Source organism: Macaca nemestrina, chromosome 4, assembly GCF_043159975.1.
Source record: "Macaca nemestrina isolate mMacNem1 chromosome 4, mMacNem.hap1, whole genome shotgun sequence".
NCBI lineage: Eukaryota > Metazoa > Chordata > Mammalia > Primates > Cercopithecidae > Macaca > Macaca nemestrina.
In genome coordinates this window covers 151,811,082-151,831,616 of record NC_092128.1, presented here as the reverse complement: position 1 = coordinate 151,831,616, position 20,535 = coordinate 151,811,082, and the positions used below count along the sequence as shown (strand labels likewise).

The 20,535-nt window shown below is 43.7% G+C and overlaps 1 long non-coding RNA gene across 1 annotated transcript in view; it reads left to right on the top strand.

The window, feature by feature from the left end:
• LOC139362586 (uncharacterized) overlaps positions 1 to 19,815 on the top strand; it is a 34,305-nt gene extending 14,490 nt beyond the window's left edge. Inside the window, exon 3 of the long non-coding RNA XR_011621728.1 lies at positions 19,113 to 19,815. This is a non-coding gene — a long non-coding RNA (uncharacterized lncRNA). The remainder of the gene's footprint in view (positions 1 to 19,112) is intronic.
• The last annotated feature ends 720 nt before the right edge of the window (positions 19,816 to 20,535 follow it).

The window sequence follows — 20,535 nt, the reverse complement described above, 5'->3', positions numbered from 1 at the left end:
AGCCACGGCACAGAGCAGAGTGTGCTCAAGAACTGACACTGGGCCCCGCGGTGTCTCACACCCATAATCCCAACGCTTGGGGAGCCTGAGGCAGGAGAATTGCTTGAGCCCAGGAACTTGAAATCAGCCAGGGCAACATAGCAAGAACCTGTCTCTAAAAAAAAAAAAAATATTTAAAACTTAGCTGGGCGTAGTCGTGATATCTATAGTCCCAGCTCCTTGGGATGTCGAGGTGAGAGGATCCCTTGAGACTGGGAGGTCAAGGCTGCAGGGAGCCATGATGAAGCCACTACACTCTAGCCTGGACAACAGAATGAGATCCTGTTTCAAGAAAAGACAGACAGAGAGAAACGAAAGAAAGAAAGAGAGAGAGAGGGGAGAGAGAGAGAGAGAGGAGAGAGAAAGAAAAAAGAGAGGGAGGGAGGGAAAGTAGAAGAAAAATAAGAAGAGGGAGGAGGAGGGGGAGAGGAGGAGGAGAGGGAGGAAGGGAGGGAGGGAGGGGAGGAAGGAAGGGAGGGAGGGAGGGAGGGAGGGAGGGAGGGAGGGAGGGAGGGAGGGAAGGGAAGGGAAAAAAAAAACTGTCCCTGCTCAGCCCAGCCTGCCCAGTGCTGTGGCTATGGTAGTCAGGGGCCTGTATGTGGCCCAGTGCCCAGCCTGGGCTGGAACAGCAACTGTCCCATGCTTCAGGGAAGTTTGCCTAGATAAGAAAACCCAGTGTTTGCCTTCCAGGCATTTCACAGGCTTATTCACAGGGAGGATAATGAGTAAATAAACGGCCACATCAGGACATAGTTGGAGATGCCAAAGATGGTGAGCCCAGAGGAGGAACTGGAGCCAGCTGGAGGCCATGGCAGCTTGCCTGGAGGTCAGCACAGCTGAGTCCTGAAGACCAGTGGGCTTAGCCAAGCTAAGCAAAGTCAGACAGGAGGTGTCCTGGGCCGAGAGGAGGGCATGGGGAAAGTGTAGATGCCAACCATGGCATGTCTGGGACACCAAGTGGTTCTGTGTGCCTGAAAGAATATTGGGGGAGGGGGAATAGAATGGGGTGAAACTGAGGAGGAGGAGGAGGGAGAAAGAGTTTGGACCCCTTCCAAACTCCTCCTGGTGAGGAAACACTGGGAGTTTCCAAACTGAAGAGTGGCCAGATCCCAGCCCTCCCCAGCTCACCAGGGCCTCCAGAGGGAGGGACTTTCCTCCAACTTTCACAGTCCTTCAGGGCCCAGCCCAGACTCTCTCCCTCTCACCTGCCGTTTCCCATCCACAGGGGCCATTCCCTCAAGCCAAGTTCTTTCTGCTCAATGGGAATAACTTTGGCCTTCGTTACAGACTCGACCCAGTGCTCAAAAGTGCTCTGCAACTATTCGTAATTGCAAAGTCCGAATCAACCCAGGTGCCCAGCAACAGTGGATTGGATAAATAAAAGGTGGCACATATACACCATGGAATACTATGCAACCACAAAAAAGAACAAAACCATGTCCTTGGCAGCAACATGGATGCAGCTGGAGAGCATTATGCTAAATGAATTAACGTGGAAACAGAAAACCAAATACCTCGTGTTCTCACTTATAAATGGAAGCTAAACATTGGGTAAACGTGGGCACAAAGATGGAAATAACAAACACTAGGGACTCCAAAAGCAAGGAGGGAAGAGAGGGACAAGGGCTGGAAAACTACCTATTAAGTACTACGTTCACTATTTGGGTGATGGTTTTGATAGAAGGTCGAGTCTCAGCATTACTAATATATCCGTGTAACAAATTTGCACATGCACCCCCTGAATCTAAAATTTTTTAAGCGCTCTGCAAACCTCAAGTAACTAGAGAAAATGAGGTTTGTCATGGTTGCTTCTATTACATGCTGGCAATTCCCCTTGTTAGCTTCTAATGGGAACAAGTTTGTCTGCACATTCCTGACTTATTCCTGTCTAAGAGCAGGATCCTAAAGGGTGAAGAAGGTGGAGGACAGAGAAGAGAAAGGAGGTGTATTAGTCGGGAATCACCAGAGAAACAGAACCGACAGGCTGCACACACACACACACACACACACACACACACACACACAGATTCATTTTGAGGAATTGGCTCATGTGATTATGGGAGTTGACAAATATTAAATCCGCAGGGCAGTCCAGCAGGTTTGAGTCTTAGGGAAGAGTTGATGCTGCAGCTCAAGTTCAAAGTTCAGAAACTTAGGCAGAATTTCTATGCTGCAGTCTGAAAGCAGAATTCCTTCTTCCTTGAGGGAATAACCACAGGAAACTAATACAGCATTGGACTGTAGGCAGTGAGGGAACATTCCGGAAGATAGATCCTCAGTGGTCCTCAAAAGGTTCAACACTACGTGATGCAACTATAGAAATGCCAAGATGGGGCAGGGGAGGGTCTCCATCTTGGAGAAACTCAGACCTCAAGCAGGATCTGTGGCTTTGAGCAGGGGTTCACAGCATAGGAACATCCACTCCTGAAGGTGGTGAAGTATGTCCAAGGAGACCCTGTTAAAAGGCTCTGTTGATTCCAGGCCCTGAGCAGGTGATTTCTAGTTCACTGCAGTCAGGAATTGGGCTTCTATTTATCATTTTGTCTTACAGGCATAGTAGCTGTGCTTGGCACACAGTAGGTGCTCAGTAAATGTTTGTTAAATGAATAAGTTTATCTGCCCCTCTTCTGCAAATTGAAGATGGAATTGACCCCAGGAGAGTTATCCTCAGCTTAGAGACTCTTCTCATGGGTCAGACTCTCACCTCCAGCTAAGAAACTTTTTTGATTCCTATGACATCACCTTGATGGCTTCAAATCAACCATGGTGGGAATGTTTACACCATGAGAATTGGCAAACGCTACAAATCAGGCTATTTCCCCAACAAGCCAGTTGTTAAGCATTTTCCAGGACACCACTGTAGGACTGTCACTGCCTATATCCCCCAGCCTAAGGATTGCTTTCACAGTAACTGCCATGAGATGCAGAAGGAAGTTCAGTAAGAAATATGGGGAAAGCAAGATGTGTATCATCTTTGGCACTGGTCTTTTGTCCTGAACCCTGGTAACATATTTTAATTTTTTTACAAAATGTTTTAACAGCTCAAGATACTGAAGGCACCCACCAAGCCTGGGGCTGACACAGCCTCCTCAAGCCACCAAACTTTAGGCAGTCATAATTTCCCCATCAGGTAGAAAGCAAACATTCCACCTATGAACTCATTAAACAGGGAGATTACAGCATTTCCCAAAGCATGAACTGGGGAACCTTGCCTCAGTGTCATCTGGAACACTGTTTAAAATGAGGATTAGTGTCTGAGCTCAGGAGTTCAAGGCTGCAATGAGCCATGATCGCACCACTGCACTCTAATCTGGGTGACAGAGCAAGACACTGTCTCAAGAATAAATAAAATAAAATGCAGATTAGACCTCCAGAAACCCAGTGTCCAAGCCAGCTGAACCACCACATGCATGCTCTCCCGGTTTGAGAGCCAGCTTAATGAGCCCACCCCCAGCAAAGCTGCACCACTTTGCCACAGACTTCCACCACCTAGGCCACTGAGGCACTTGCAAACATCACTAAGTGGATTCCAACTAAAGAAACTGCCCAGAGACTACACTACTGTGTCCACTAGGAACCATAGCCAACATACCCTACACAACTGACTCTCTACAGGACCCATCTACAAGAATAAGACTTTCCCTATAGAAGCTACTCCATAAAATTGAAAGAGGGAACTGTTTCACCAGATATGCAGATATCAACATAGAGACATAGAAACATGAAAAAGCAAGCAAATGTAACACCTCTTAAGAAGTATAATTCTAACAGACACCAAAGAAAGTGTATGAAATGCCAGAAAAGGAATTCAAAATAGTGATCTTAAGGAAACTGTGAGATACAAGAGAATGTAGATAGATAATTCAACAGACTCAGGAAAACAATTATCTAAATGAGAAATTCAACAAAGAGATAACATATCATAAAAAAGCACCTAACAGAATTCAATGAATGAAATAAAAAATACAAGTGAGAACTTCAACAACAGACTAGATTAAGCAGAAGAAAGAATTTCTGAACTTGAAGATAGGTCTTTTGAAAAAAAAAAGAAAGCAGAACAAAAAGAATTCAAAAAATAAAGAAAGCCTACAGGACTTATAGGACACCATAAAGTGAACAAATATTTGCATTATGGTAGTTCAGAAGAAGAGATGAGAAAAGACATTTGATATTTAATAAAATAATAGGGGAAAACTTTCCAAGTCTTGGGAGAGATACAAACATCCAGAAGCTCAGAGGTTCCCAAATAGATTTAACCCTAAAGGATCCTTTTTAAGGAACATTATAGTCAAATTGTCAAAAAGTTGGAGACAATGAGTTGAGCAACCTCAGGAGAAATGTCAGGAACCAAAAATCTTGCAGAATGCAGTGTCAGCTGCAGGCAAGAAAAGAGAGGTCTTCCACCCAAATGTCAGCTCTGGTTCACAGGCACCTTGGGAGATGTTTTGTGAAATGAGGGAACATATCCATACTTCTAGATCTCCTGCCATTTCATCACAACCTCTGTAGCAGGGAGGGGACTTCTCCTGCAGGGCATCCTAATGAAGTGGTTATAAAATGCATGGCCAAAAGAGCTTGTATTAGTCAGGGTTCACTGGAGAAACAGGACTGATTAGATGTATACAGAGAAAGAGATTTCTTATAAGGAATTAGCTCATGTGATTATGGAAGCCAGTGAGTCCCAATATTTGCATAATGAGTCAGCAAGCTGAAGATTCTGGAGAGCTGATGTTGTGGTTTCAGTTCGGGTCTGAAGGTCTGGGAACCAAGACGACTTATGATGTAATTTCTCTCTAAAGGCTAGCAGACTCAAAACCCAGGAAGGGCTGGTATTTCAAGTCCAAGCACAGAGGGAAAGCCCATATGCCAGCTCAAAGGCAGTCAGGCAGGAAGAAATTCCTCCTACACAGGGAAAAGTCAGCTTTTTTTGTTCTGTCTCGGCCTTTGACGGATTGGATGAGGTCCACCCACATTAGGGAACGCAATCTGCTTTACTTAGTCCACATATTCAAATGTTAATCTCATCCGCAAACACACTCACAGACACACCTAGACTGGGCACCCCATGGCCCAGTCAATTTGACACGTGAAATTGACTATTGCAGAGCCCACAGTACCATTGGAACAGCCCCATTAAGAAATTCTAACTCCTTGCATTACTTGTGTAGCTCTCTACAGTGCGTAAAGCACTTTGCATGTGCTTTATGTCATATCCAGGTCTTAGTTTCCCCACAGCACTCTGCCCACATTTTCTTTTTTTTTTCTTTTTCTTTCTTTTTACTTTAAGTTCCAGGATACATGAATAGAATGTGCAGGTTTGTTACATAGGTATACATGTGCCATGATGGTTTGCTGCACCTATTAACCCGTCACCGAGATTTTAAGCCCTGCATAGATTCACTATTTGTCCTGATGCTCTCCCTCCCTTCACCACCCCCCAACAGGCCCTGGTGTGTGTTGTTCCCCTCCCTGTGTCCATGTGTTCTCATTGTTCAACTCCCACTTACGAGTGAGAACATGCAGTGTTTGGTTTTCTGTTCCTTTGTGAGTTTGCTGAGGATGATGGGTTCCAGCTTCATCCGTGTCCCTGCAAAGGACATGATCTCCTTCCCTTTTGTGGCCACATAGTATTCCATGATGTATATGTACCATATTTTCTTTATCCAGTCTATCATTGATGGGCATTTAGGTTGGTTCCATGTCTTTGCTATTGTGAATAGTGCTGCAATAAACACACATGTGAATGTATCTTTATAATAGAATGATTTATATTCCTTTGGGTATATACTCAGTAAGGGGATTGCTGGGTCAAATGCTATTTCTGGTTCTAGATTCTTGAGGAATTGCCACACTGTCTTCCACAATGGTTGAACTAATTTACGCTCCCACCAACGATGTAAAAGCATTCCTATTTCTCCACAGCCTCACCAGCATCTGTTGTTTCTTGACTTAATAATCCCTATTCTGACTGGTGTGAGATGGTATCTCATTGTGGTTTTGATTTACATTTCTCTAATGATCAGTGATGTTGAGCTTTTTGTCATGTTTGTTGGCCACATAAATGTCTTCTTTTGAAAAGTGTCTGTTCATGTCCTTTGCTCACTTTTAGATGGAGTTGTTTGTTTGTTTGTTTCATGTAAATTTGTTTAAGTTCCTTGTAAATTCTGGATACTAGACCTTTGTCAGATGGGTAGATGGCCAAAATTTTCTCCCATTCTGTAGGCTACCTGATCGCTCTGATGATAGTTTCTTTTGCTGTGAAGAAACTCTTTAGTTTGATTAGATCCCATTTGTCAATTTTAGCTTCTGTTGCAATTGCTTTTGGCATTTTCATCGTAAAATCTTTGCCCATGCCTATGTCCTGAATGGTATTGCCTAGGTTTTCTTCTAAGGTTCTTATGGTTTTGGGTTTTACATTTAAGTCTTTAATCCATCTTGAGTTAATTTTTGCACAAGGTGTAAGGAAGGGGTCCAGTTTCAGTTTCTGCATGTGGTTAGCCAGTTTTCCCAGCACCATTTATTAAATAGAAAATCTTTTCCCCATTGCTTGTTTTTGTCAGGTTTTTCAAAGATCAATTGGTTGTAGATGTGTGGTCTTATTTCTTAGGTCTCTGTTCTGTTCCATTGGTCTATACATCTATTTTGGTACCAGTACCATGCTGTTTTGGTTACTGTAGCCTTGTAGTATAGTTTGAAGTCAGGTATCATGATGCCTTCAGCTTTGTTCTTTTTGCTTAGGATTGTCTTGGTCATGTGGGCTCTTTTTTGGTTCTATATGAATTTTAAAGTAGTTTTTTCTAATTCTGTGAAGAATGTTAATGGTAGTTTGGTGGGAATAGCATTGAATCTATAAATTACTTTGGGCAGTATAGCCATTTTCACAATATTGGTTCTTCCTATCCATGAGGATGGAATGTTTTTCCATTTCTTTATGTCCTCTCTTATTTTCTTGAGCAGTGGTTTGTAGTTCTCCTTGAAGAGGTCCTTCACATCCCTTGCTAGCCGTATTCCTGGGTATTTTACTGTTTCTGTAGCAATTGTGAATGGGAGTTCAATCATGATTTAGCTCTCTGCTTGTCTATTGTTAGTGTATAGGAATGCTTGTGATTTTTACACACTGATTTTGTATTCTGAGACTTTTCTGAAGTTGCTTATCAGGTTAAGGAGTTTTGGGGCTGAGACAATGGGGCTTTCTAAGTATAGAATCGTGTCATCTGCAAACAGAGATAATTAGGCTTCCTCTCTTCCTATTTGAATATGCTTCATTTCTTTCTCTTGCCTGATTGCCCTGGCCAGAACTTTCAATGCTGTGTTGAGTAGGAGTGGTGAAAGAGGGCATCCTTGTCTTGTGCCGGTTTTCAAAGGTAATGTTTCCAGCTTTTGCCCATTCAGTATGATACTGGCTGTGAGTTTGTCGTAAATAGCTCTTATTATTTTGAGATATGTCCCTTCAATACCTAGTTTGTTGAGAGTTTTTAACATGAAGTGATGCTGAATTTTATCGAAGGCCTTTTCTGCATCTATTGAGATAATCATGTGCTTTTTGTCATTGGTTCTGTTTATGTGATGGATTATGTTTATTGATCTGCATATGTTGAACCAGCCTTGCATCCCAGGAATGAAGCCAACTTGATCGTGGTGGATAAGCTTTTTGATGTGCTGCTGGATTCGGTTTGCCAGTATTCTATTGAGGATTTTCGCATCGATGTTCATCAGGGATATTGGCCTGAAGTTTTCATTTTTTGTTGTCTCTGCCCAGATTTTGGTATCAGGATGATGCTGGCCTCATAAAATGAGCACTCTGCCCACATTTTCTGTCTTTCTCTCTTTTGCGCAGTTGGTGGGCCACCATGCACCCACCCACTGTCTGGCATCTTCTTCAGTTTCCTTTAACAACACAGCTTGGCAGGTGTCCTCTGACCAGTCACATAAAACTACCTCCTTTGTTAAAGAATTTGGTCTATGGGACATTTTGAATCCCTCTGAGCCAGGTGGAAATACGGACTCTGGGCATGACTAGAGTGTTAAGAGAGTATTACAATTATTTATACCATGTTCTCCTTTCCCCTGATATAATAACTGACACTTAATGTCTGCTCATCCCAACTGGTTTGCATATGTTATCTCTAATGTTTACAAGATCCCTGCAAGGGAAGGAACATGATTTGCATTTTACTTTAGAAGAAACTGAAGTTCAGAGGGTTGAATCATTGTCTGTGAGCCTCAGGTCTGTCCAACGTCCGTCCTCTCGACTATTTCCTCCCTAACGTGGGGATCAGAACCAATCACAGTGCCTGCCACGTTGCCAGCCCCTCTGGGGAGAAATTGCCCTCTCTGAAGCCCCAGCTGAAGTGACCCTCTACAGACCACAGGACCCAGCCACTCTGGCACCCGCTGACCCACCAGGGGGCCACTCAAGCCACAGCAGCATGAAAGAGACTCTTAGTCTCCAGAGCCTGAGTGTGACATAATGGAGAAATTGTCCACATAAAATCAGGGTGGGATCAGAAGCCAGGAGGTGGAGTTGAAGCCTCAATAAGCACAGCTGGGAAGAAGCAGAAGCCACAAAGAAGTTGAGCTACTAAGTAGTAAAAAAGATCAGCTGAGTGGAGGTAAGAATAAATCTGGAGCAGAGGCATGGAGAGTGTGGAGAAACGAACCAGGAAGCTGCCCTGGGGGTTGGGATTTCGCCAGGCCGAGATTTGGAGCCTGCAGAGCTTCCATGGAGCCACTGCATGGCCTCACCCTTTTTTCTTTGAAACAGGGCCTCGCTCCGTCCCCAAGGCTGGAGTGCAGTGGTGCAATCATAGTTTACTGCAGTCTTGAACTCCTGGGCTCAAACAATCCTCCCACCTCAGCCTCTCGAGTAGCTGGGACCACAAGTGTGTGCAAAAATTGAACTAATTTTTTCATATTTTGTAGAGATGGGGTCTCACTCTCTTGCCCAGGTTGGTCTCAAACTCCTGGCCTCAAGTGATCCTCCTGCCTCAGTCACCCCTTCTTAAAAACAGAGTAATTTTGTGCTTCTGTTTAAACAACACATCCAGAAGAGGTGAGCCCATGGAGGCACAAAGCAGATGGCATTGCCAGCGGTGGAGAGAGGGGAAATGGGGAGAGAGGGCTGTGGGCACGGGCTTTCCTTTTGGGGTGATGAAAACATATTGGAACCAGACAGAGGTGGCTGTGGCACAGCATTGCGAGACGTTGTTCCACTGAACGGTTCAACTTAAAGTGACTAATTTTATGTTACATGAGTTTAACTTTAATAACAACAACCACAATAATAATAATAATTTTAAAACGGGACAACAACCTTACCTCACAGATGAAAAGTTTCCAGCTCTGCCAGGCCTATACAGGGAGTGAGTCCTTGCACCGGGCTACTCCTGTGGCACCCCAGGCTCCAAGGAACAAAGTTTGAGAACCACACATTAAATCACTACAACACATCAAGCTTCCTTATATAGTACTTTCCAGCATCATTTGCCTATACAATGTGCATGAAAGTCTGAAGAGATTTCTCAGGCTCTTCAAACTTATTCAAAGATCATTTTAGAGGAGAAAATAACCTTAAAGATAAGTTTTGGAGAATTTCAATTTATTTGTGAGTTAATGGCAGCTGAGATACCGTAAAAGAGCACGTTGGTCAAAGGACCTGAGTATGAAATCTAACTCCGTGTACAAGAAACAGCTTCTCAGAGCCTCTGTTAGCCATATTTTCTATGCAATGGCAATAAGACTGCCTTAACAGTCATATGAAAACTAAACGAGATGGGATGCCAGGGCAGTGGCTCACATCTGTAATCCCAGCACTTTGGAAGGTAGAGCAGGGAGGTTCGTTTGAGTCCAGGAGTTCGAGACACACCTGGGAAACATAACGAGATCCCATCTCTACAAAAGTTAAAAAATTAGCTGGGCATGGTGGTACGCGCCTATAGCCCCAGCTACTCAGAAAGGTGAGGTAGGAGGATCATTTGAGCCCGGGAGGTCGAGATTGCAGTGAGTTGCATGCCACTGCACTTCAGCCTGGGTGACAGAGTGAGACACTGTCAAAAAAAAAAAAAAAGAACTGAGATAGCAATTGGAAACAAGCCCAAGGACATAAAGAATGCACATGAAGCTGGGCGTGGCGGCTCACGCCTATAATCCCAGCACCTTGGGAGGCCAAGGTGGGCGGATCACCTGAGATCAGGAGTTCGAGACCAGCCTGGCCAACATGGTGAAACCCCATCTCTACTAAAACTACAAAAATTTGCTGGGGGTGTGGCATGCACCTGTAGTCCCAGCTACTCAGGAGGCTAAGGCAAGAGAATCGCTTGAACACAGGAGGCAGAGGTTGCAGTGAGATGAGATCACGCCACTACACTCCCAGCCTGGGTGACAAAAGCGAGACTCCATCTCAAAAAAAAAAAAAAAAAAAAGCACATGAAATTTTTCCTTTACAGGAAAAAAAAAGGGCAATTCATGCAATAGGTACAGCTATAAAAACATAGAAAATTGATGCTGAGGAAGAGCGTGTATCCATGCGAAAAGATTCATAAACTATTGCAGAGTGAAAGAAAAAGCAGACATCAAAATACCCTGCCGAATGCACCATTAATTTTGTAAATACATATGTCTTGTCATCTTATACAAATACATAATTTTATAATTGTATAGAATTTGGTAATTATTCGTCAATTTGCAGTATGTATAATTTATGTGTGTATGTGCGGGTGTACACATACATCTAAAACCATAAGATTATTTTCAAAATATTAGGAGTGGTTTTTCCTGGGTAGCAGGATGTAAGAGAGAGGTTGAATTTTTGTGTTTTCTCTGGCTTTTTTTTTTTTAAACTCTTTGCATCGAGTATGAATTGTTTGTGATAGAACGTGAAGGAGAGTTACCTGGCGAATACACCTGCCTTTATCTCAGACGATTGGCAGTATTCCTGAATCTGTGCAACCTACTTTATAGTTTAGCACTTTGAATTATATATAAACTGAACCATCCGGAAAGTGTTTATGTATTAGATTATTCAGCTGTGAAAACTGGCTAAAGTAAAACAGACATATCTTAACACGGGTACGTACAAGAAAGATTATGCTGTCAGAGTCCGATTTGGAGATATTTGCTTTGGTTTTGTGGTTTGTCTTAGTTTAGCTGAACCTGTTTTTTTCTTTGTTTGTTTGGGGGTTTTTTTTGTTTGTTTGTTTTTGTTTTGTTTTTTTAGAGATGAGGCCTTGATCTGTTGCTCAGGCTGGAGTGCAGTGGCACAATCATAGCTTACTGCAGCCTCAACCTCCTGGGCTCAAGAGATTCTCCCACCTTAGACTCCCAAGTAGCAGAGACTACAAGCATGCGCCACCCTACCCGATTAATTTTGCTATTTTTTTTAAAGATGGGATCTCACTATTTTGCCCAGGCTGTATAAGGCATGTTTAGACAATGATTTCAAGGACTTCTTCTGTAGAGGGAAGGTGAGAAATAAGTTGGTAGTTGGGAAAGAAAGTGAAATCCAAAGAGGGTATTTTCACTTCTATTTTAAAAGTAATTAAAGACACACTTTTGTCATGAGTATATTTTGAATTTTTTTAATTTCGTGGGTACAGAGTAGTTGTATATATTTATGGGGTAGTGTATATATTTATGGAGTAGTCATGGGAGTATTTTGGAGACACCTCTGGATATAATAAGATTCTGTTATTGATATTTCATTTTCTCTCTTCCTAGGCTCCTCACTAATATCCCAGGGAAAGGGCAGGGTGTTAAGGGTTAAATCACATCCCTCCAAAAATTCATAGGTTTAAGTCCTAACCCCCAGGACCTAAGAAGGGGACCGCATTTGGAAACAGGGTCCTTGCAGATCTAATTAGTAAGGTGAGGTCACACTGGAGGAGGGTGGGCCCTAAATCACTATGACTGATAACCTTATAAAAAGAGGGAAGATGCTAGGCATAGTGGCTCATGCCTATAATCCCAGCACTTTGGGAAGCCAAGGAGGGAGAATTGCTTAAGCCTGGGAGTTCGAGACCAGCCTGGGCAACATAACCAGACCCAGTCTCTATAAAAAATAAAAATTAACCTGGCAAGATGGCCCTTGCCTGTAGTCCTAACTACTCAGGAAGCTGAAGTGAGAGGGTCGCTTGAGCCCAGGAGTTCAAGGTTGCAGTGTGCTACAATAATGCCACTGCACTCCAGCACGAGTAACAGAGCAAGACCCTATCTCTTTAAAAAATTTAAATTAGAAAGAGAAAAGGCCAGGCACAGTGGCTCACGCATGTAGTCCCAGCACTTTGGGAGGCTGAGGTGGGTGGATCACTTGAGGCCAGGAGTCCAAGGCCAGCCTGGCCAACATGGTGAAACTCCATCTCTACTAAAAATACAAAAAATTAGCCAGGCGTGGTGGTGAAAGCCTGTAATCTCAGCTACTTGGGAGGCTGAGGCAGGAGAATCATTTGAACCTGGGAAACAGAGGCTACAGTGAGCCAAGATCGTGCCATTGCACTCCAGCCTGGGCAACAGAGTGAGACTCCATCTCAAAAAAAAAAAAAAAAGAAAGAGAGAGAGAGAGAGAAGAAGGAGGAGGAGGAGGAGGGAAGGGAAGGAGGGAGGGAGGAGGGAAGGAAGGAAGGAGGGAGGGAGGGAGGGAGGGAGGGAGGGAGGGAGGGAGGGAAGGAAGGAAGGAAGGAAAAAAGAAAGAAAGAAAAGAAACAAGACAGTCCCTGGCAAACCAAGACAACTGTTCTCTCTACTTAGAAGACAAGACCTGTTTAGAGTCCGAATTGAAACATGGATGGACAAAGAAGCCCTGCTGCGGCATGATTGGCTCTGGAAGCCAGAAAGGAGACTGCCCCCAAGAGGCTCTATTTTGTGGTAGAGGCTCTTTGTGGTAATAACAGAGGAGGGACCCCTTGAGACACCAAGCTTCTTCGGAAGGCTACCTTTGTCCACTCTCCCCTGTAGCGGAATCTCTTGCTCATTTTCCAGAAAAACCATCCCATTCAACAATGGATGACAGCAAAGAAATAGGCTTGACCTCCACACAAAGGTGCCATAATAAAAAGGACGTGGAAGAACAGCTTAACTGTCCAACAGATGAGAAAACATCCCAGGCAAATGAAGCACACAACAGATGAAAGCCAAGACCCAAGATTTCAACATGAGCTAAAACGAATTAAGAAAATAATTGAATTTTTGAAAGAACAACACAAATATGAAATATAAGAGCTTAGAGATTATGAAAAAGAAATTGACAGTGCACAGAGAAAAAAATTGGAAATCGTTGTAGAAACAAAGGGCAAATTACAGGGAAGACACAAGAGAACAGACAACGAAGAAAGCCCAGCAAGGGATGTTTAATGAAGAAAGAAGAAGGGCAAACAAAATGAAATAGATGAAGACAAAGTTTTATTGTTGTTGTTTTTTAGAGGCAACTCTGTTGCCCAGGCTGGAGTGTAGTGGTGCGATCATAGCTCCCTGCAGCCTCAAGGCTTAAGCCATCCTGCGGCCTCAGCCTCCCAAGCAGCTAGGACTATAAGCATGCACCACCATGCCTGGCTAATTGTTTTAATTTTTTGCAGAGATGGGGGTGTCACTATGTTGCCTAGGCTGGTCTCGAACTCCTGGTTTCAAGTGATCCTCCTGCCTCGGTCTCGAGATTTTTTTTCTTTTCTTTTTTTTTTTTTGAGGCAGGATCTCACTGTATTGCCCAGGCTGTAGTGCAGTGGTGCAATCTTGGCTCACTGCAACCTCCACTTCTCAGGTTCAAATGATCATCCCACCTCAGCCTCCTGAGTAGCCGGAATTATAGGCGTTTGCCACCATGCCCTGCTAAGTTTTTTTTTTTTTTTTTTTTTTTTTTTTTTTTTTTTTTAAAGAGATGAGGTCTCACTCTGTCACCCAGGCTGGAGTGCAGTGGCGTGATCTCAGCTCAATGCAGCCTCCGCCTCCTGGATTCAGGTTATTCTCCTGCCTCAGCCTCCTGAGTAGCTGGGACTACAGGTGTGTACCATCATAACTTGCTAATTTTTGTATTTTTTTGTAGAGACGGGGTGTTGCCATGTTGCCCCTGCTGGTCTCCAACTCCTGGGCTCAAGCGATCAGCCCACCTCGGCCTCCCAGAGTGCTGGAATTACAGGCATGGGCCACTGTTCCTGGCTTAAGACATTTTTTTTTAAGTAGTTGAGAATAAGAGATTTGCAGTTCGGAGAAGATGGTGTAGACTCAACTCTCCCTCTCCTTCCCACAAAATACAACTGTAAGTCCTGGGCGTAAAACAGTAGTCTATAAGTGGACTCTAGAAAGTGGAAAGAGGAAGGCAGACTGTCTAGGGATCTCAGGACTGAAGGAACAAGAGAGTGTCCCCGCATCTCACAATGCCCCGCCCAGCGACCGGTGGCAACCCAGACCTGATATGTCTCCTGAACCCTAACCTAACAACATAAGACAGACTAGGTAGACACGTTCCTCCCTTGGATCAAAAGGAAGTCTTGGCTAGGCGCAGAGGCCAACGCCGGTAATCCCAGCACTTTGGGAGGCTGAGGTATGTGGATCACCTGAGGTCAGGAGTTCAAGACCAGCCTGACCAACATGGTGAAACCCTGTCTCTACCAAAAATAAATAAAAAAAAAATTCACCAGGCATGGTAGTGAATGCCTATAATCCCAGCTACTCTGAAGGCTAAGGCAGGAGAATCACTTGAACCTGGGAGGTGGAGGTTTCATTGAGCCAAGATCATGCCACTGCATTCCAGCCTGGGCGAAACAGCAAGACTCCATCTCAAAAAAAAAAAAAAAAAAAAAAGTCCTGCCAACACCACCAGGTTGCCCTAGCACCAGCAGGGGGATCCCACCTGCAACAAACTGCCCAGCCTGGGACATGCTCTTTATCTCAGTGGAGGCTCCTTTCTCCCACTTATGACACCAAATGGTCCAATCAAGACTGGGAAATTATCATCCATCCCTGAACACTCTATTCTTCACATAAAGATAGCTTGTGTGCCAATGGCCCCAGCAGGGTTGGGAGCCTGTCAGCAACAAAAGACTCAAGCTGGAGGGGTGCCCTTCATCCCCACTGTGCCAGAGAGCCCTTTTACCCATAGAGAGGTGCCAGGTGACCCAACCAAGTAAAGTGCCTTCCACTTCCATGTGTGGCACCAGCAGAGATCAGTGGGAGCCCCTGCAGCACCAGATGAGCCACGCGGGCCAAAACAGCACAGCATGGGCTCTGAAAACTAAATTGTCACTGGGCAAGGTAGCCACAAAGTAGGCTGAATCTAAACAGGTTGACTGTCTGCTAAAATAGAAAGTTCAAGACCTGGCACTGTGGCTCACGCCTGTAATCCCAGCACTTTGGGAGGCTAAGGCGGGCAGATCATGAAGTCAGGAGTTTGAGACGAGCCTGCCCAATATGGTGAAACCCCATCTCAACTAAAAATACAAGACAAAAAAAATTAGCTGGGTGTGGTGGCACTTGCCTGTAGTCCCAGCTACTCAGGAGACTGAGGCAGAAGAATCACTTGAACCCAGGAGGCAGAGGCTGCAGTGAGCCGAGATCGCATCACTGCACTCCAGCCTAGGTGACAGAGAAAGACTCCGTCTCAAAAAAAAAAAACAAAAGAAATTTCAAATAGAACCCAGTGCTTCTTAATATAACAGCCAAAATTTCCAGGATAAAAATTTATAAATTATTTATCATCCCAAGAACCAGGAAAATCACAAGAATAAGAAAAGATCACCCACAGTTGTCAACACTAATCTGAATCAGATGTTGGAACTGTCTGATTTTAAAGATGCCATCATTAAAATGCTATAACGAACAGTTACACATGCCCTTCAAACAAACAAACAAACAAACAAAAAACAATTAAGGGCAGGCACAGTGGCTCATGCCTATAATCCCAGCATTTGGGAGGTCAAGGCGGGCAGATCACTTGAGGTCAGGAGTTCAAGACCAGCCTGGCCAACATGGTGAAACCCCATCTCTTCTAAAAATACAAAAATTAGCTGGACATGGTGGTGCATGCCTGTAATCCCAACTACTTGGGAGGCTGAGACAGGAGAATCACTTGAACCCAGGAGGTGGAGTTTGGAGTGAGCCAAGATCATGCCACTGCACTCTAGCCTGGGCAACAGAGCAAGACTCTATCACAAAAAAATAATAATAAAAATAAAAACAAATAAGTTTTTGCACTTCACTTGAAGTGGTAAAACATTGATAGCAATAGACTGTAAGTTACATTGACATACTGTAATACCTAGAGGAATCACTAAGAAACTATACCAAGCAATACACTCAAAGCACTATAAATAAATCAAGATGGAATTCTAAAATGTTCAAGTAGCCCAAAGGTAGGCAAGAAAAGGGGCACAGAGAAATAGGAAACAGAAGAAACCAATAAAAAACAAATAAAAAATTGGCAGACCTAAACCCTACCATATTAGTAATTACCTTAAATATAAATGGCTTAAGTATGCCAAGTAAAAGATAGAGATTAGCAGAGTGGATTGTTTTTTAAATCACAACCCAGGTCAGGCACGGTGGCTCATGCCTGTAATCCTAGCACTTTGAAAGACTGAGGCAGGCGAATTGCTTGAGCCTAGGAATTTGAGACCACCCTGGCAACATGGCAAATCCTAGCCTCTATAAAAAATAACAAAAAAAAAGTTAGGTGGGCATGGTGGCATGCACCTGCAGTGCCAGCTACTCGGGTGGCTGAGGTGAGAGGATCGCTTGAGCCCAGAAGGCTGTGGTTGCAGTGAGCCAAGATCATGCCACTGCACTCCATCCTGGACAACAGAGCAAGACCCTGTCTCAAAAAAAAATCACAACCCAGTGATATGCTGTCAACAAGAAATTTACTCCAAATACAATGACACACAGTGAAAGTAAAAGGATAAAATATATATATATATATATATATATAATGCAAATATTAATTTAAAAAGCAGGAGTAGCTACACTAATGTCAGATAAAGTACACTTCAAAACAAAATGACTAAAGACAAAAAGGGCCCTTACGTAGTTACGTAGTTATTTTTTTAAATCCACCAGGAAGACACAATGATCCTAAATGTGTATGCACCAAACAACAAAGTGTCAAAATACCTGAAGCAAAAGCTGAAAGAGCTGAAAGGTAAAATAGATAAATACACCATCAACACTAACTACACTCTCAACAATTGACAGAACCAACAGATAGAAAATCAGCAAGATTATGGCAGAAATGAACAATACAAGCAACCAATAGAACCTAATAGGCATGTATAGAACATTCTGCCCAACAACAGAATACACATATTTTTCAAACACAAATAGAGAACCTACTAAGTAGGCCATATCCTGACCTGTGTCACAGAACAAACCTCAACAAATTTAAGAGCTGAAATGATGCCAAGTATGTTCTCCAACCACAATGAGCTCAAACTAGAAATTAATAATAGAAAGGTAACAGGAAAATCTCTGAACACTTGGAAATTAAATAACATACATCTAAATAATCCATGTGTCAAAGAGAAAGTCTCAAAGGAAATAAAAAATAGAACTGAATGAAAATGAAAATGCAACATAGCAAAATATGCAAGATACAGTTAAAGCAGTCCAGCAAGGGAATTTTTAACACTAAATACTTCCATTAGAAGAGGAAAAATCTAAAATTAATAATAGCTGTCCAAAAATGAAATCTCCAGCTCCAGAGAGTTTCACTAGAGAATACTACCAAGCATTTAAAGGATAATTAACACCAATTTTATACAACATTGTCTAAAAAATAAGGTAGTAAGAAGGCAATCTCTGCCTCCTGGGTTCAAGTGATTCTCCTGCCTCAGAGTAGCTGGGATTACAGGCATGCACCACCATACCCAGCTAGTTTTTTGTATTTTTAGTAGAAACAGGGTTTCACCATGTTAGCCATGTTAGCTAGGCTGGTCTTGAATTCCTGACCTCAGGTGATCTGCCCACCTTGGCTTCCCGAAGTGCTAGGATTACAGGTATAAGCCACCGTGCCCGGCCTCAAGGTCTTAGTATGGAGATGGATGTGTATGGTTTTGTCATGGTAGCCGAGCATGTCTGGGTCCCATTGGCAAGAGCATCTCCATCACGGGATGGAAACATCAGGATGGCTGCTGGACCTTTGACCCAATGAGACCTCTTGTTGAGATTTGGAGCTTGCCCCATTGCCTTCTGATCTGCATAATGGGGAGAACATGCTGCTCATGTTGGCCTTGGGAAATTTCAGTTCTTTCTTCAATGATTTCTCAATGCAATTCCATAGTATCTTTCCTCTCATACAAGGAGATACAACAGATAGAAAGAAAATTTCTGATCTGACCATTTTGATTCTTATCATAGATGAGTAACGGACATTCTGACATCTACTCTGACTTTTGAACATTGCAGGTTTGTAACTCACTGGTCACTTCTAGAGACCAGCAAGACATATAGACTTGGGCAGGTTACTTACCCTCTTGGAACCTTACTTTTCTTGTTTGTTAAATGGAACTAATAACTCTAACCACAGAGGCACAGAGGTAGGAGAAAACATAGCCTTCTTGAAGAAACAGAAATTAACGTATTGTACCAGGAAAGTAGAATTGAAGTTGGAAAGCAAGCCCAGATTATGATGGGCTTTGTAGACAATGGTCTACATTCATATATGGTTGTGCAACCTGTGCACTGCACAATTTCAGAGGGTGCTACCTTATTTAAAACGAGTGAAACTGTCCATTCTAATCTATGTTCTCTGTGTAGGTATTTGTATATAAAAATGCTATTCTGTGGCTCACGCCTATAAGCCCAGCATTTTGGGTAGGCCCAGGCAGGCAGATTGCCTGAGGTCAGGAGTTCAAGACCAGCCAGGCCAACATGGTGAAACCCCGTCTCTACTAAAAATACAAAAATTAGCTGGGCATGGTGGCATGTGCCTGTAATCCCAGCTACTTGGGAGGCTGAGGCAGGAGAATCGCTTGAACCCAGGAGGCGGTGGTTGCAGTGAACCAAGATTGCACCATTGCACTCCAGCCTGGGTGACAGAGCAAGACTCTGTCTGAAAAAATAAATAAAAATGCTCTTCTGATGTACTTTACCACCAGGTCAAGCTGAAGCTCCCAAGAAGATATGCCACTGCAGGTTGAGAAGTGCTCAGACAGAAGAGGTCAGACAACCTCCAATCCTGCCGTCCTGGAGCAATGGGGTGCCCTGCTGGTGACCTTGATTCTCTCTGCTCCAGCCCATCTCTAGCCCATGAGGGTGATACTCTCTTTTGTCAAAAGGAAGTCTCAGCAGGGGACAGTGGCTTACACCTGTAATCCCAGCGCTTTGGGAGGCCGAGATGGGAGGATCACCAGGAGTTCAAGACCAACCTGGGCAACATAGCAAGACCCTCATCTTTACAAATAAATAAAAAATTAGCCAGGCATGGTGGTGCACACCTGTAGTCACAGCTACTTGGGAGGCTGAGGCAGGAGGATCACTTGAGCCTGGCAGTGTGAGTCTGCAGTGAGCCATGATTGCACCACTGCACTCCAGCCTGAGTGACAGCAGGATCCTGTCTCAAAAAGAAAACGAAAAAAAAGACAATCCCATTGCTCTCATTTTCTAATTCTTCAAAGGTCAACACCTCCCAACAGCCCCAAAATATCTACAGCACCTCTATAGGTCGGTGTTGTATTCTGTGTTATTGACTTATTCTATAGTTCAGTATTGTTATTCCACACTGATTATACTGTTTCTGTGGCGAAGCATTAAAATAGGAAGCTAGTTCCTGTTAATGTTTCTACTCTATAGCTGCCTGATTCTCAATAAAGTTGCCACCTCCAAATGCTTTCTGAGCCTTTTTTTTTTTTTTTTTTTTTCCTAAATGGTTACAGACAAGGTCTTGCTCTGTTGCCCAGGCTGGAGTCCAGTGGCACAATCATAGCCCACTGCAGCCTTGACTTCCCAGGCTCAGGCAATCCTCCTGCCTCAGCTTCCTGAGCAGCTCAGACTACAGGCACGTGTCATCATGCCTGGCTAATTTTAGCTCTTTTTATTTTGGTTTGGCTTTGGTTTTCGTTTTGAGACAGGGTCTCGCGCTGTCTCCCAGGCTGAAGTGCAGTGGCATAATCCTAGCTCACAGCAGCCTCGACCTCCTGGACTCAAGCAATTCTCCTGCCCCAGCCTTCCAAGTAGCTAGGAATACAGGCACATACCGCCACACCCAGCTAATGTTTCTTTTTTTTCTTTTCTTTTTTTTTTTTTTTTTTTTTTTTGAGACAGAGTCTCACTCTGTCGCCCAGGCTGGAGTGCAATGGCGCCATCTCGGCTCACTGCAACCTCCACCTCCTGGGTTCAAGCAATTCTCTGCCTTAGCCTCCCGAATAGCTGGGATTACAGGCGCCAGCCACCATGCCCAGCTAACTTTTGTATTTTTAGTAGAGATGGGTTTCACCATCTTGGCCAGGCTGGTCTCAAACTCCTGATCTCATCATCCACCTGCCTCGGCCTTCCAAAATGCTGGGATTACAGGCGTGAGCC